Source organism: Lithobates pipiens, unplaced genomic scaffold (assembly GCF_037356315.1).
Source record: "Lithobates pipiens isolate NorthernLeopardFrog02 unplaced genomic scaffold, aLitPip1_a1.2 Scaffold_35, whole genome shotgun sequence".
In the NCBI taxonomy this organism is placed as follows: domain Eukaryota; kingdom Metazoa; phylum Chordata; class Amphibia; order Anura; family Ranidae; genus Lithobates; species Lithobates pipiens.
This window is the reverse complement of record NW_027507811.1, coordinates 5377073-5392647: the sequence shown is the minus strand read 5'-3', so window position 1 is coordinate 5392647 and position 15575 is coordinate 5377073. Positions and strand designations below refer to the sequence as shown.

General features: G+C 51.0%; 2 protein-coding genes across 2 annotated transcripts in view; one reads left to right on the top strand and one right to left on the bottom strand.

Moving 5' to 3' along the window:
- LOC143955908 (uncharacterized) overlaps positions 1–15575 on the bottom strand; it is an 865587-nt gene that overhangs the window by 305284 nt on the left and 544728 nt on the right. The gene's annotated exons all lie outside the window — the stretch shown is intronic.
- The window catches only part of LOC143955575 (uncharacterized), a 150014-nt gene continuing 148499 nt past the window's right edge, over positions 14061–15575 (top strand). Inside the window, exon 1 of the mRNA XM_077465657.1 lies at positions 14061–14163. The gene's annotated coding sequence lies outside the window, so the exon portion shown is untranslated. The remainder of the gene's footprint in view (positions 14164–15575) is intronic.

The window sequence follows — 15575 nt, the reverse complement described above, 5'->3', positions numbered from 1 at the left end:
GATTTCCTATGGTCATCGGCTCCATCTAGTGGCAATAATGTGGCACTGCAGTATTAATACCGCATTATTGCCCCATAATTGAGATGACGGTCATAGGAAATTGCTGTGATAATGAAAATACGGGCAGAATTTGGCACAGCTGGGCGAATGCTCGTCACATCACAGGACATAAGATAATGAAACCAGCAATATTATACCAACCATTCATGTAATACGGAGAAAAGTGCATTTGGCTATTGCTGCCGTACAATCAATCAGCTTATGAGTTTGGGTATCACCACTTCCTATTTCCATGTTTTGTATACAAAATTGTTTTTAATTGCCCCATGTGGGATTTTTTTATTGGTGTTTCAATAAATCATACTTTTTTTATGATCTATTGTTATGTTTGGTTGCCTTCAAGAAAGTCCCAATTCAGAGATTGCTTAAGTACAAGTGGGGCAAATCTCACCTCTCCTCAAACCCCCTCCCCCCAGATCCCCCCCTCCTCCTCAGACCTCCTCTCTCTTCCTCAATCCCCCCCCCAGACCTCCTCCCTCCTTTTCGGACCACACCAGACTTATTCTCTCCTCCTCCCACCCCCCTCCTCCTCAGATAGTCCCCCAGACCTCACCACTCCTCCTCAGACCCTCCCTAGACCTCCATTTTCCTCCTCAATCACCTCCTAGGCCTCCTCTTCAGACCCCAAACAGACTTCCCCGCTCCTCCTCAGACCCCCCCCCTGTCCTCCTCCCACCCCTCTTCCTTTTCCGATCACCCCAAGACCTCACCACTCCTCCTCAGACCCTCCCTAGACCTCCGTTTTCCTCCTCAATCCCCTCCTAGACCTCTGTTTTCCTCCTCAATCCCCTCCTAGACCTCCTCTTCAGACCCCCACCAGACTTCCTCGCTCCTCCTCAAACCCCCCCGACCTCCTCCCACCCCTCTTCCTTTTCCGATCACCCCAAGACCTCACCACTCCTCCTCAGACCCTCCCTAGACCTCCGTTTTCCTCCTCAATCCCCTCCTAGACCTCCTCTTCAGACCCCCACCAGACTTCCTCGCTCCTCCTCAGACCCCCCCCGACCTCCTCCCACCCTCCTTCCTCTTCAGATCACCCCAAGACCTCACCACTCCTCCTCAGACCCTCCCTAGACCTCCATTTTCCTCCTCAATCACCTCCTAGGCCTCCTCTTCAGACCCCAAACAGACTTCCCCGCTCCTCCTCAGACCCCCCCCTGTCCTCCTCCCACCCCTCTTCCTTTTCCGATCACCCCAAGACCTCACCACTCCTCCTCAGACCCTCCCTAGACCTCCGTTTTCCTCCTCAATCCCCTCCTAGACCTCTGTTTTCCTCCTCAATCCCCTCCTAGACCTCCTCTTCAGACCCCAACCAGACTTCCCCGCTCCTCCTCAGACCCCCCCCCTGTCCTCCTCCCACCCCTCTTCCTTTTCCGATCACCCCAAGACCTCACCACTCCTCCTCAGACCCTCCCTAGACCTCCGTTTTCCTCCTCATTCCCCTCCTAGACCTCCGTTTTCCTCCTCAATTCCCTCCTAGACCTCCTCTTCAGACCCCCACCAGACTTCCTCGCTCCTCCTCAGACCCCCCCGACCTCCTCCCACCCTCCTTCCTCTTCAGATCACCCCCCCCCCATCAGAACCCCACATGCAGGAAGAGATGCAGCAAAGATTAAATGGAATGGGGTCACACTGCAACTGCGTCCAATGCAAACTCTTCGGTTTGCTGCAATGTACCACAACTATTGGTGCTGTTTTGACCATGCCACTAACATTATATACATTGTGCTCTGCATGCCGCTATTGGCCCCTCCCCCTTGTGAGGGAGGAGAACAATTTGCCATCTTCTCCCTGGGCGGTGAATGACCTTGTCCCGACACTGGGTGGCAGAGGCTGCTTGGACTGAGACCACATCTCATAGGGTTTCAAATACCGGCCATTCCCTGGTCCTCAGCAAGAATCTCATCTGTGAGAAAGAAGAAGAGCGCCCTCCTGCACTGTGCGGGGTTCCTGAGATTGCACTGGATGGCAATAACTGTGCCGTTGCGCAGGGTAACCGGATGCCACAAAGAGACTCATGGTTAGGGGTGAGCTCAGGCGTGTTCGCATGGACCACGTGCTGAGCCCGCCAGGAAGTCGGCGCAGCACTGCGCTAATCACAGGCAGTGAGACATTGCCCGATCTCTGCAGCCGCACATCGGGGCAATGTCTCACTGCCTGTGATTAACGCAGAGCTGCGCTGACTTCCTGGCGGGCTCTGCACGTGGTCCATGCGAACACGCCTGAGCTCATCCTTACTCATGGTCCTCAGCTGTGAGGGTCTAATGCCCTGTACACACGGTCGGACTTACCGACGGAAAATGCGCGATCGGATCGCGTTGTCAGAAAATCCGATCGTGTGTGGGCAGGGCCGCTGATAGGCCAGTACAACTGGCCCTGTTGTACCAGGCCCGGGCAACCTTAACAGAAAACGATTTAATGTAATGTAAAAAAAAAAAAAAAGTCTTCCAGCCACCATGGCCTAACATCGTCCCCCCCCCCCTCCACCCCCCCCCGGCCACCTATCACGACTGCTTCACACACTACCCCCACCTTTCCCCCCCCACTTTTAAATTTTTTTTTTTTTACAATGTAGGTGGCATCAGGGAGAGGGACTATTTCTCCTATTTTGGGCGCGGAAGAATGTCAGAATGTCTCCTCCGTGCCCACTACTCATGCTGGCTCAAGTCCCGGCCAGCGCGTACTCTGTAGTGTCTTCCCTGGCGCCGCGGAGTGATTCCTCCCCCTCTGCTCTGTTCCTCACTCTGCCTGAGAGTAGAAGCAGTGAGGGGAGTGGCGGCGCCGGCGGGAGAAAAAAAAAAAAAGCAGCTGACATCTGAATCAGATAGTTTGTGGACACTCCGGTCCAGGCAGCAGGATCAGGGAGAAAGTGACTCCTGGGACCCGTCTAACAGGTGTGTGCTTGCTTGGGGGGGATTCAAGATCTACTACTACTGCAGCAGCATCTATACATTACAGCATTGGTGGCATGGGTGGCACTGTCTCTGCAGGCAGCACATGCAGTATGGGCCATAACGCACGTGCTGCCTGCAGACGGTGCCACCCATGCCGCCAATGGCGTAATGTGCTGCAGAGACAGTTTCAAGGCATGCTACCCATGACGCTATTGCCATAATGCATGTGCTGCCTGCTGAGACAGTGCCACCCATGCTGACAATGGCATTATGCCATTGGCGGCAATTGTGGCACTGTCTGCAGCACAATATGGCATGGGTGGCACTGTCAGCAGGCAGCACATGCGTTATGGCATTAGTGTAATGGGTGGCACTGTCTGCAGCATAATATGGCATTGGTGGCATGGGTGACACTGTCTGCAGGTAGCACATGCGTTATGGCCCATACTGCATGTGCTGCGTGCAGAGACAGTGTAACCCATGCCGCCAATGCCGTAATGTGCTGCAGGGACAGTTTCAAGGCAGGGTCTGGGGAGGGGCCATGGGTGGAGCCAGGGGTGGGGCTGAAGGAGGGACCAGGGGTGGAGCTGAAGGAGGGACCAGGGGTGGAGCTGAAGGAGGCCCTGTCAAGTAGGCTGTACAAGGCCCCATGATTTCTATCAGCGGCCCAGGTTTCAGTATTTCCGTCGGAATTTCCGACACACAAAGTTTGAGAGCTGGATCTAAAATTTTCTGACAACGTTTAAATTCCGATCGTGCGTAGACAGTTCCGACGGACAAAGTGCCACGCATGCTCAGAATAAATTACGAGATGAAAGCAATTGGCCACTGGCCCGTTTTTTAGTCCCGACGTACTTCTTTTATGCCACCTCGTTCTGAACGATCGGATTTTCTGACCACTTTGTGCTACCGTGTGTATGCAAGACACGTTTGGGCCAAAATCCGTCAGAAAAAAAATCATAAGGATTTTGTCGTCGGAATGTCCGACCGCGTGTAAAGGGCATAAGACTGTTCAGATAGATTCCTCATGGTCCTCAGCTCTGAGGGTCTAAGACTGTTCAGATAGATACCTCACGGTCCTCAGCTGTGAGGGTCTAAGACTGTTCAGATATATACCTCATGGTCCTCAGCTGTGAGGGTCTAAGACTGTTCAGATAGATACCTCATGGTCCTCAGCTGTGAGGGTCTAAGCCCATGTACACACGGTCGGAGATTTTGCCAACCAAATCCGTCGTATTTTGCCCGTCGGATTTAGTCCGTCGGATCTTGTCCGAAACTGTTGCATACACACGGTCGGACAAAGTTGGCGAAAAATCCGATCCTTCAGAATGTGATGACGTAATTTCGTTACGATGGCACTATATTCAGGCTAGTAGCCAATAGCTTTGATGTAGGAATTTGAATGTGAGCATGCGTGGCACTTGGTCCGATGAAAATGCTCTACACATGATCGGATTAGGTCCGTCCGGCCCAGTTGGTCGGGAAATCTTTCCAAATGTTGGAAAATTGGGTCGGACGGAGATTCGGACTGAATCAGTCCGATGCAGACCACACACAGTCGGATTATCTGATGACACAGTCCGATAAGACTCATTCCGACAGATTCTCTGACCGTGTGTACAAGGGCTAAGACTGTTCAGATAGATACCTCACGGTCCCCGGCTGTGAGGGTCTAAGACTGTTCAGATAGATACCTCACAGTCCTCAGCTGTGAGGGTCTAAGACTGTTCAGATAGATACCTCACGGTCCTCAGCTGTGAGGGTCTAAGACTGTTCAGATAGATACCTCACGGTCCTCAGCTGGGAGGGTCTAAGACTGTTCAGATAGATACCTCACGGTCCCCGGCTGTGAGGGTCTAAGACTGTTCAGATAGATACCTCACGGTCCTCAGCTGTGAGGGTCTAAGACTGTTCAGATCGATACCTCATGGTCCTCAGCTGTGAGGGTTGCTAGCAGTTTTAGAGTATCCCAAACCCCGAGTTCTACAAGGAATTCATTACGAATAGACAATCCCCGAGAATGTTTATTGGAGTCGGAGTGAATGGACTGGTGCTTGGGTGACTGGTGGCCTCTGTACTGTATGAGAAAAAGAGGGGATTTTTAGGACTTTGAATGAGGCCACCTCCACAATGTCAACAACCTCATTTAAAGTCCCAACTTTCCCGCTTCATTTATCTGTACTGTATGAGAAACAACCAGATATCATCCGTGGCTCCTGCGGGGGGAGCACTACACATCTATAAGGATATACAGTATATACACACACAGCACAAGGCCGTGTTCACACTACGAGATGTTTTTCGGGGGCTGCAGTTCCTCTGAGCTCCACAAGGTGGTGATCTTCTCACTTCTACCACTTATACCTACACAGGAAGTCTCTATGGAAGACAGGAAGTGATGTCAGGGACAGGAAGGGCGCTCCTTGTGATAAGAGGTAGAGGTGACGTTGCTGATATCGGCAGCAGAGAAGGTAATAAGATCTTATTTTCTATTCTTTATCCCCCGTCATGTCCGTCCTCTTCCTCCATAGTCACTGTGATGTCTTTTATCTCCAGCAGATGATGATACACACATATATTATTATTATACAGGATTTATATAGAGCCAACAGTTTACACACCATGAGGGCAGACAGTACAGATACAATACAATATAATACAGGAGGAATCAGAGGGCCCTGATCCTTAGAGCTTACAATCTAAGAGGGAGGGTCAAGTGATTCAAAAGGCAATAACTATGGGGGATGGGCTGATGGAGAAAATAAAAGTCCAGTTAGGTGGGGGAGGGATAGGCTTCTCTGAAGAAAAAAGTTTTCAGGGATCGGATAAAATTGGACAGAGTTGGAGATCATCGGACGGATTGGAGTAGGGACCTCCATAGGATGGGAGAAGCTCTGGAAAAGTCCTGGAGATGAGCATTGGAGGAGGTGATGAGGGAGCTACAGAGCAGAAGGTCTTGGGAGGAACAAAGAGAACAATTAGGTTGGTATTGTGAGACGAGGTTAGAGATGTAGCTGGGGGCGAGTTGTGGATGACTTTGGTGATGTTGTTGCTATATAGAATTTTATTTGTTGGGTGAGTGAAAGCCAGTGGAGGGATTGGTAGAGAGGGGTGGAGGACACTGAATGGAAGCCAGTGGAGGGATTTGTGGAGAGGGGTGGAGGACACTGAATGGAGGCCAGTGGAGGGATTGGCAGAGAGGGGTGGAGGACACTGAATGGAGGCCAGTGGAGGGATTGGTAGAGAGGGGTGGAGGACACTGAATGGAGACCAGTGGAGGGATTGGTAGAGAGGGGTGGAGGACACTGAATGGAGGTCAGTGGAGGGATTGGTAGAGAGGGGTGGAGGACACTGAATGGAGGTCAGTGGAGGGATTGGTAGAGAGGGGTGGAGGACACTGAATGGAGGTCAGTGGAGGGATTGGCAGAGAGGGGTGGAGGACACTGAATGGAGACCAGTGGAGGGATTGGTAGAGAGGGGTGGAGGACACTGAATGGAGACCAGTGGAGGGATTGGTAGAGAGGGGTGGAGGACACTGAATGGAGGCCAGTGGAGGGATTGGCAGAGAGGGGTGGAGGACACTGAATGGAGGCCAGTGGAGGGATTGGCAGAGAGGGGTGGAGGACACTGAATGGAGACCAGTGGAGGGATTCGTAGAGAGGGGTGGAGGACACTGAATGGAGGCCAGTGGAGGGATTGGCAGAGAGGGGTGGAGGGCACTGAATGGAAGCCAGTTGAGAGATTGGCAGAGAGGGGTGGAGGACACTGAATGGAGGCCAGTGGAGGGATTGGCAGAGAGGGGTGGAGGGCACTGAATGGAGGCCAGTGGAGGGATTGGCAGAGAGGGGTGGAGGGCACTGAATGGAGGCCAGTGGAGGGATTGGCAGAGAGGGGTGGAGGGCACTGAATGGAGGACAGTGGAGGGATTGGTAGAGAGGGGTGAAGGACACTAAATGGAGGTCAGTTAAGGGATTGGCAGAGAGGGGTGGAGGACACTGAATGGAGGCCAGTGGAGGGATTGGCAGAGAGGGGTGGAGGGCACTGAATGGAGGCCAGTGGAGGGATTGGCAGAGAGGGGTGGAGGGCACTGAATGGAGGACAGTGGAGGGATTGGTAGAGAGGGGTGAAGGACACTAAATGGAGGTCAGTGGAGGGATTGGCAGAGAGAGGTGGAGGACACTGAATGGAAGCCAGTGGAAGGATTGCCAGAGGGGGTGGAAGGCACTGAATGGAGGCCAGTGGAAGGATTGGCAGAGGGGGTGGAAGGCACTGAATGGAGGCCAGTGGAAGGATTGCCAGAGGGGGTGGAAGGCACTGAATAGAGGCCAGTGGAAGGATTGGCAGAGGGGGTGGAAGGCACTGAATGGAGGCCAGTGGAAGGATTGGCAGAGAGGGGTGGAGGGCACTGAATGGAGACCAGTGGAAGGATTGGCAGAGAGGGGTGGAGGACACTGAATGGAGGCCAGTGGAGGGATTGGCAGAGAGGGGTGGAGGACACTGAATGGAGGCCAGTGGAGGGATTGGTAGAGAGGGGTGGAGGACACTGAATGGAGACCAGTGGAAGGATTGGCAGAGAGGGGTGGAGGACACTGAATGGAGGCCAGTGGAGGGATTGGCAGAGAGGGGTGGAGGACACTGAATGGAGGCCAGTGGAGGGATTGGTAGAGAGGGGTGGAGGACACTGAATGGAGACCAGTGGAGGGATTGGCAGAGGGGGTAGTAGACATTGAATGGTTGGTAAGGTGGACAAATCTGGCAGCAGCATTTATGATGCACTGAAGGGGAGGAGCTTAATTTAAGGTAATCCAATGAGGAGGGAGTTGCAGTAGTTGAGGCCAGAGGTGACCAGGGAGTGGGTTAGCAGCTTTGTGGTGTCATTGGTTAGGAAGGGGCGTCTTTTGGAGATGTTGAGGTGGCAAGCTTTGGACAGTGATGGGATGTGGGGCCGGAGATTTCAGAGTCCAGGATAACACCTAGCACCCTGGCATGTGGAGACGGGTTGATGGTTGCCCCATCGATCTTGACCGATAAGTCGGGGGAAGGGGCACGTGGGGGAGTAAATATTATGAGCTCAGCTTTGGATAGATGGAGTTGGAGGAAGTGGTGTGACATCCAGACTGATCTGTCTGTCAGTAAATTAGTGATGTGGTGAGGAGACTGATGGAGTTGAGGGGTAGAGAGATAGATTTGGGTGTAATCAGTGTAGAAATGGTATGGAAGACATGGAGGGTATCAGCTGACCCAGGGAGGAGGTGTAGAGGAGAATAGGAGAGGCCCAAGAACAGATCCTTGGGGGACCCCGACGGAGAAAGGAAGAGGAGAGGAGGAAGTAGAATTGTAAGTGGCGCTGAAGGTGCGGTGAGATAGGTGTGATGAGAACCAATGAAGAGTACAGTCACAGAGACCAAAGGAGTGGAGTTTTTTGGGGGGGGGAGGGGGTGGTCCACTGTGTGAAAGGCAGCAGAGAGGTCCAGGAGTCGGAATACAGAATAGTGCCCATTGGATCTAGCCGTTAGTAGATGAATTGTGAGTTTTAGGAGAAGAGTTTCTGTGGAGAGTGAAATCCAGATTGAAGGGGATGTAAAGGGTTATTCTCAGTGAGATGGTCGCTCAGTCGGTTGTAGACGAGACGTTCAAGCAGTTTGGAGGAAAAGGGGAGCAAGGAGATTGGGCGTAGGTTGTTAGGAATGGTGAGGTCCAGTAGGGGCTTTTTAAGTATGGGGGTGACTAGTGCATGTTTAAGAGACAATGTGACGGCCTGGCACCCCAACTGGGTGCCTCCTGCCCTCTAGCAGACCAGTAGCTAATACAAGCCCTTTGCCCCAAGCATCATACGCAGACAAGATGTTCAGATAAAACCAAAGGAATAACTGTTTATTGAAACCCAGACACGTGCTTTATGCCCCAGGAGGACATTCCTCTCTTGGGGGTATTAGCATAGATAAGACCTACAACCAGTAAAAACATGACAATGCAACCTTTAAACCAGGGGTGCCCAACCTTTTGAGGAACAAGGGCCACTTTAGCGACTTGGTAAGTGGTCAAGGGCCACAATGAGCGAAGTGGGCAGAAAACAGGTCCGTGTCTGCTCTGCATATGCTGAGCAGACACGGACACAGCCCGATCTTCTGTATGGGTCCTCTGTTCCACCCAGACAGAAGGGGACGGATCCCCTTCAGATTTTCTGAGTGGATTGGATTGGAGATAGGCGGGGGTAAATGGACACAAGTACATGTACATCGGCCGCTCTATAGAGGGGAATGGAGGGTCCGATTGGATCCATGTGAAAAACAGACAAAGAGACCTAATTGGACCGATTGTGTGAAAGGGCCCTAAGGCAGCTTTCACACTGATGCACTGCGGTTTACCTGCACCTCAACTGACATCAATCTTCACTCCTTCCTCAAGATTCCTGCTGGTATTGCTGGCTGCTGCTGCTGTCCCCCAGGCGGGTATGGGTGGTGGCTGCTGCTGGCTGTCCTCCAGATCTGGTACTGCTAGCGGACATCACCCGTGGGTATCACTGGTGGGTACATTGGTTAATACAGTGGTGGGAACTGTGGCTGGTAGACTGGTATAGTGGCGCGTACAGTTCATGGTACACTGGCTTGAACAGTGGCGGATACAGCAATACAGTGGTGGGTACACTGACTGGTACAGTGGCTGCTATAATGGTACAGTGGTGGGTACAGTGGCAAGTACATTGCTACAGTGGTGGATACACTGGTACAATAATGGGTACACTGGCTGGTATACTAGCTGGAACAGTGGCTGGTACACTGATACAGTGGTGGGTACACTGGCTGGTACAGTGGTGGATATACTGGCTGGTACAGTGGTGTGTACAGTGGCTGGTAAAGGTACAGTAGCTGGTACAATGGTGGCTACCAACTAGTACAGTGGTTGGTACACTGGCTGGCTGGTGCACTTATACAGTGGGGGGTACACTGGCTGGTACAGTGGTGGATACACTGGATGATACAGTGGCTGGTACATTAGTACAGTGGTGGGTACACTGGCTGGAACAGTGGCTGGTACAGTGGTGGGTACACTGACTGGTACAGTGGCAGGTACACTGACTGGTACACTGTTGGGTACTTTGGTACAGTGGCGGGTACACTGACTGGTACACTGGAACAGTGAGGGGTACAGTGGTTGGTACAGTGGTGGGTACACTGCTACATTGGTAAGTACACTGGCTGGTATAGTGGCTGGTACAGTGGTGGGTACACTGGCGAATATCGACAGGAGAATATCAGTGTGCAGAACGGAGCCCGCACTACAGGAAGCACGCGGCTGCAGTAGAGAGCAGAGCCGATGCTTTCCGGCTCGCTCTTTAGCAACCAGCTCAATGCGGTAATTACCGCTAATCCAAACAAATCCCGCATTCGTTATTTAACTCCAAATTCTTAGTGAGTTGAACACTTGCACAATTATTACCACATGCCGTATTTTACCGCATAATTTTAGCCATTATTTAACTCTTAGTGAATTGACCCCTTAGTCTTACGCCACAGGCTTCTGGAGTCATCTGTTTGCCAAGATTGTAGTGAGGGGGGGAGGGGGGCGAGCTCATCCAAGGCGGAGGACAGGGATCTATTGTAGACAGAAGTGGCTAGTTTGGGGCAGGACAGGGGTGAGATTTTGTCATAGAGGTGGTCAGTAGCAGAGAAGGGTTGAGGTGGGTTAGGTGGCGAAGGTTTCTACGGGTAACTGTTAGATGGCTGTGAGGAAGAGGAGGTGAAAGACAAGGAGAGAGTGAAATGAATAAGGTGGCGATCAGAGAGAGGAAAAGGATTGTTGGAGAGGTTGCATGGAGTGTATTAGTTGGAGAATACAAGGTGAAGGGTGTTGCCATCAGAGTGAGTAGAAGCGTACATCCATTGTGTATCCATTGTGTATCCATTGTGTATCCATTGTGTACCCATTGTGTACCCATTGTGTATCCATTGTGTATCCATTGTGTATCCATTGTGTACCCATTGTGTACCCATTGTGTACCCATTGTGTACCCATTGTGTACCCATTGTGTACCCATTGTGTATCCATCGTGTACCCATCGTGTACCCATCGTGTACCCATCGTGTATCCATCGTGTATCCATCGTGTATCCATCGTGTATCCATTGCTTCAGGTCAAAAGAGGAGGTTAGACGGAGAAGTTTAGAAGTAGCGGGAGTATTAGTATTAACAGGGATGTTGAAGTCATCGAGAATGATTGTGGGGATTTCAGAAGAGACAAACGAGGGTAGCCAGACACAGAAGTCATCAAAAAAGGATGATACCGGTCCAGGCCGATAGCACAGCATTTCTTAAAGAAACTGGAGAAAATAGACAAATACAATGTGCCTCAAATGAGGAGAGTGACAGAGAGGGAGGTGGGTGAAGTACCTGAAAGATGCTATGTGGGGCTAGAAGGATTCCCACTCCACCTCCCTTCTGCCCACTGGGTCTGGGGGAGTGAGTCCAGAGAAGGCCATCATGGGAGAGGGAAGCAGGAGAAGCAGTGTCAGATTCATGAAGTCAGGTTTCAGTAACAGCAAGTAGTTAGTGATAAAGAGGTCATGGACAGAAGTGAGTTTGAGGAAGAAGAGGGATAGAAACTGAATTGTGTGGATTGCAGCTGCTGCCAGAGGGCATGGGGGGGATGGGAGATTTGGGCACAGTTAAATGATGGAGGTCCAGGGTTTGGGGTTTAATCTCCAGAGGTTAGGAGAAGCAGAAGGGTGGGGGAGGTAATGCCGGGTTGTGATTTATATGAAGGGACATGCCTCAGAGTCCTGGAGGTTTTATTAGCATGTGAGTTTAGAATTATCAGGAGTTGGTGATGCAGGAATAGGGAGAGGACAGAAGTGAGGGTGATATATACAGGCTGTGGGGTGGAGAAGAGGGGTGAGGGAACGAGAGATTAAGGAGAGAGGACACAACTGTCAGAAGGATTGGTAGAAAGCAGGGCTCGAGTCCTGCAGGAACGCATTGGAACGTCGTTCCTGTACTTTTTCTTCAGCAGGAACAACATTCCCTTTGCACTGCAGCTGCAGGGGGCTGACCCCGCCCTCCCTCCTCCTCTTGTGTTAAACATGATGTCCCCGTCAGTGGCAGAGTGTAGCATGGGTAGTACTGCAGCAAGGGTTAATAGATCATTGGGCGCTCGCCGAGCTCATGCTGTTCACAGCTAGGTTGTTGGGCTCGGGCTGACTGACATGGTTCTGCACCGCCAGGCAGCATTAAACACAGCAGGAGCACCACCTGTAGTCCCGCCCCCACCCCATCAGGCAGCACTGAGCACACTGGGAGCCGCACCCGTAATCCCGACCACTACTCTCTAGCGGTGGGAGGGACTACGGGTGCTGCTCCCACTGTGTTCAATGCTGCCAGGTGGTATAAAACCGTGTCAGTCAGTCAGAGCCTGACAATCTGGCAGTAAGTAACGTGAGCCCAATGATCTATTAACCCTTGCTGCAGTACTACACATGCTACACTCTGCCACTGAGAAGGACAGCATGTGTTTAGTTTTATGCTAATTCCCATTGGCTTGCAGCGCTTCCCACCTTGGGCTCGGGGGGAGGCTGCAATGATGGGCACGGTGGGGATGCATTGATGGGCACAGGTGAGGCTGCGCTGATGGGCACAGGTGAGGCTGCGCTGATGGGCACAGGTGAGGCTGCACTGATGGGCACAGGTGAAGCTGCGCTGATGGGCACTGGTGAGTCTGCGCTGATGGGCACAGGTGAGGCTGCGCTGATGGTCACAGGTGAGGCTGCGCTGATGGGCACATGTGAGGCTGCGCTGATGGGCACATGTGAGGCTGCGCTGATGGGCACAGGTAGGGCTGCATTGATGGGCATGGTGAGGCTGCAATGATGGTCACGGTGAGGCTGCAATGATGGTCACGGTGAGGCTGAATTGATGGGCACGGTGAGGCTGAATTGATGGGCACGGTGAGGCTGCATTGATGGGCACAGGTGAGGCTGCATTGATGCGCACGGTAAGGCTGCATTGTTGGTCATGGTGAGTCTGCAATGATGGTCACGGTGAGGCTGAATTGATGGGCATGGTAAGGCTGCATTGATGGGCACAGGTGAGGCTGCCTTGATGTGCACAGTGAGGCTGATTTGATGGGCACAGTGAGGCTGCATTGAACCATTATCACACATTTCTTTTATTTTTTGTTGTTGGTATAACATGCAGGTTCAATTATTTTGTTGTTAGATCTGTTCTATATTTATTTGTTTGATTCATGGAAATTTTGGAGGTGTCCTCGTAAACTGTCACTTTACAATAAATGTTGCACTTTATTTGTCAAAAAAAGAGCGCGTATATTACACTCACTTTTTCTATTTTTGAGGTTGGGTGGGGAATCATGGGTGAGTTCCCACACTTTTTTTCCCAGGACTTGACCCCCTGGTAGAAAGCACATGTTACAGAGAGGAACGAGAGCTGAATGGGGAATATGAGAGGAGGGACGCACCCAGGAGAAATGATTCTGTGTACAGAAACCTCACACAGCACCCCCCACAGCTCCTCCTCCCAATGTCCCTCCAATCAGAGTCAGAGATCCTATGACATCACACTGACCTCACAGCTCCTCCTCCTAGTATCCCTCTATCCGACTCTTTTTTCTGATGCTCTTAGGATGTGGGCCGGCCCCTGACCTCCTCACTTTCAAAGTAGGGCTGTTGGACCTCCATTGTATGTAATATCAGAAACCTCAACATGAAGTGGGGTTTAAATAAAGAGACCTGACCAGTGAGGTGAGGAGGATTCTGGGAATGTCATTTGATTTTACTATTTGTGTTCAGATCTAGAGTTTTCCTCCTGTGAAGTCTGGAGATCACATGACCATCACATTGCCTCCACCTCCCTCCCTGATAGAATAGAGAAATACAAAGAAGATTCTAGAAGTCACCAGAGAGATCATCGAGCTGCTGACAGGAGAGGAGAGCGGAGCCGGGAAGGACGTCATGATGGACAATCAGCCGCCCCTCACATCACCGGGTAAGAGGAGACTTTATTGTAAAGGAGAGAGCAGTACGGAGGCTCCACCCATCCCCCATCATCTGATAAACACATAGAAACAATGTATTCAGTCAGTGTGTGTGTTTCCTACAGATGGATCCAGTAATGGGAACCCACCAGAGAGATGTCCCCGTCCTCTGTATTCCCGGGATTCCACACAGGAAGATCACACCATCCCCCACCATCATCAGGTAGATGAGGAACAATCACTGATAGTATCATTAGGATCTGTACATTATCTGCATTGTTACCATTGATGTCATTTTTATTATATATTCAGAGTGAAAACCTGAGAGATCCTAAAGTTGAGGTTAAAGAAGAGATAAAAGAGGAGGATGATGAGGATGGGGGGATGGAGGAAGAACACAAAGATCTGTACCAGGACACCATGGTGGAGTCATCCAGCTACAGGAACCCACCAGAGAGATGTCCCCGTCCTCTGTATTCCCGGGATTCCACACAGGAAGGTCACACCATCCCCCACTGTTACAAGGTTGGTGGGATGGAGCATCTAGAACATGGACTTCTAGAGATGATGTGTGGATTTTCTATGTGATGTCACAATAATAAATCTTCTATCTTACAGATGATATTTTCTCTCATTTTCTTGGTTTAGAGTGGAGATCCAATGGATATAGAATTTGAGGTGAAATCAGAAGAAGAAGAGAGGTATGTGAGGGATGATCAGCAGTCTATGGAGGAGGATGGAATAACGGGGACATTTATAGAGGAGGACACTCCTACAGAGATCAGCACAGGTGGGTCATTAACACTAAATCCATTCCTCCACCCATACTGCTCACTGATTGGTCCAGAGTAGGGCGGGGGCTGGGTGATATCAGCCTGTAATCCCCTGGTCACTTTCCTGAGCTGTGTTCCCCGTCCTGTATTCCTGGATTTCTCTCCGATAATCTTCCTTCTCTGTGCTGCCGACACAATTTATGTATCTAGACTGGATTTATGGAGATTCTGGGGATCAGATGGCAGCACAATGTTGTATTTCACCATAGGCATTAGCCTAGGCACCTGGGGTATGTACATTGAGTCTCCTGCCCCATGCCCGGGTCCAGCAAGATCCCTGTCAGGGTAATACCCATGGGGTACTTGCTCTGTTATTAGCTGGCTGTGCCGGGTGGAGGGATATGTCTGTATAGTCTCAGACCCAAGTCACTGAGTGCAGTCTCAGGAGATGGGATGAGCCGAACACCCGCCACCCCGTTTCGGTTTGTGGCAGAACATGAAAACGGACCGAAAGTTCGTGCGAACATTCAAACCCCATTAAAGTCTATAGGGGCCGAACATGAAAAATCAAAAGTGCGAATTTTAAAGGCTAATATGCAAGTTACTGTCCTAAAAAGTGTTTGGGGACCCGGGTCCTGCCCCAGGGGACATGTATCTATGTAAAAAAAAAGTTTTAAAAACTGCGTTTTTTCGGGAGCAGTGATTTTATTAATGCTTAAAGTCAAAAAATAAAAGTGAAATATTCCTTTAAATATCGTACCTAGGGGGTGCCTGTAAAGTGGCGCATGTTTCCCGTGTTTAGAACAGTCCCTGCACAAAATGACATTTCTAAAGGAATAAAAGTCATTTAAAACTGCTTGCG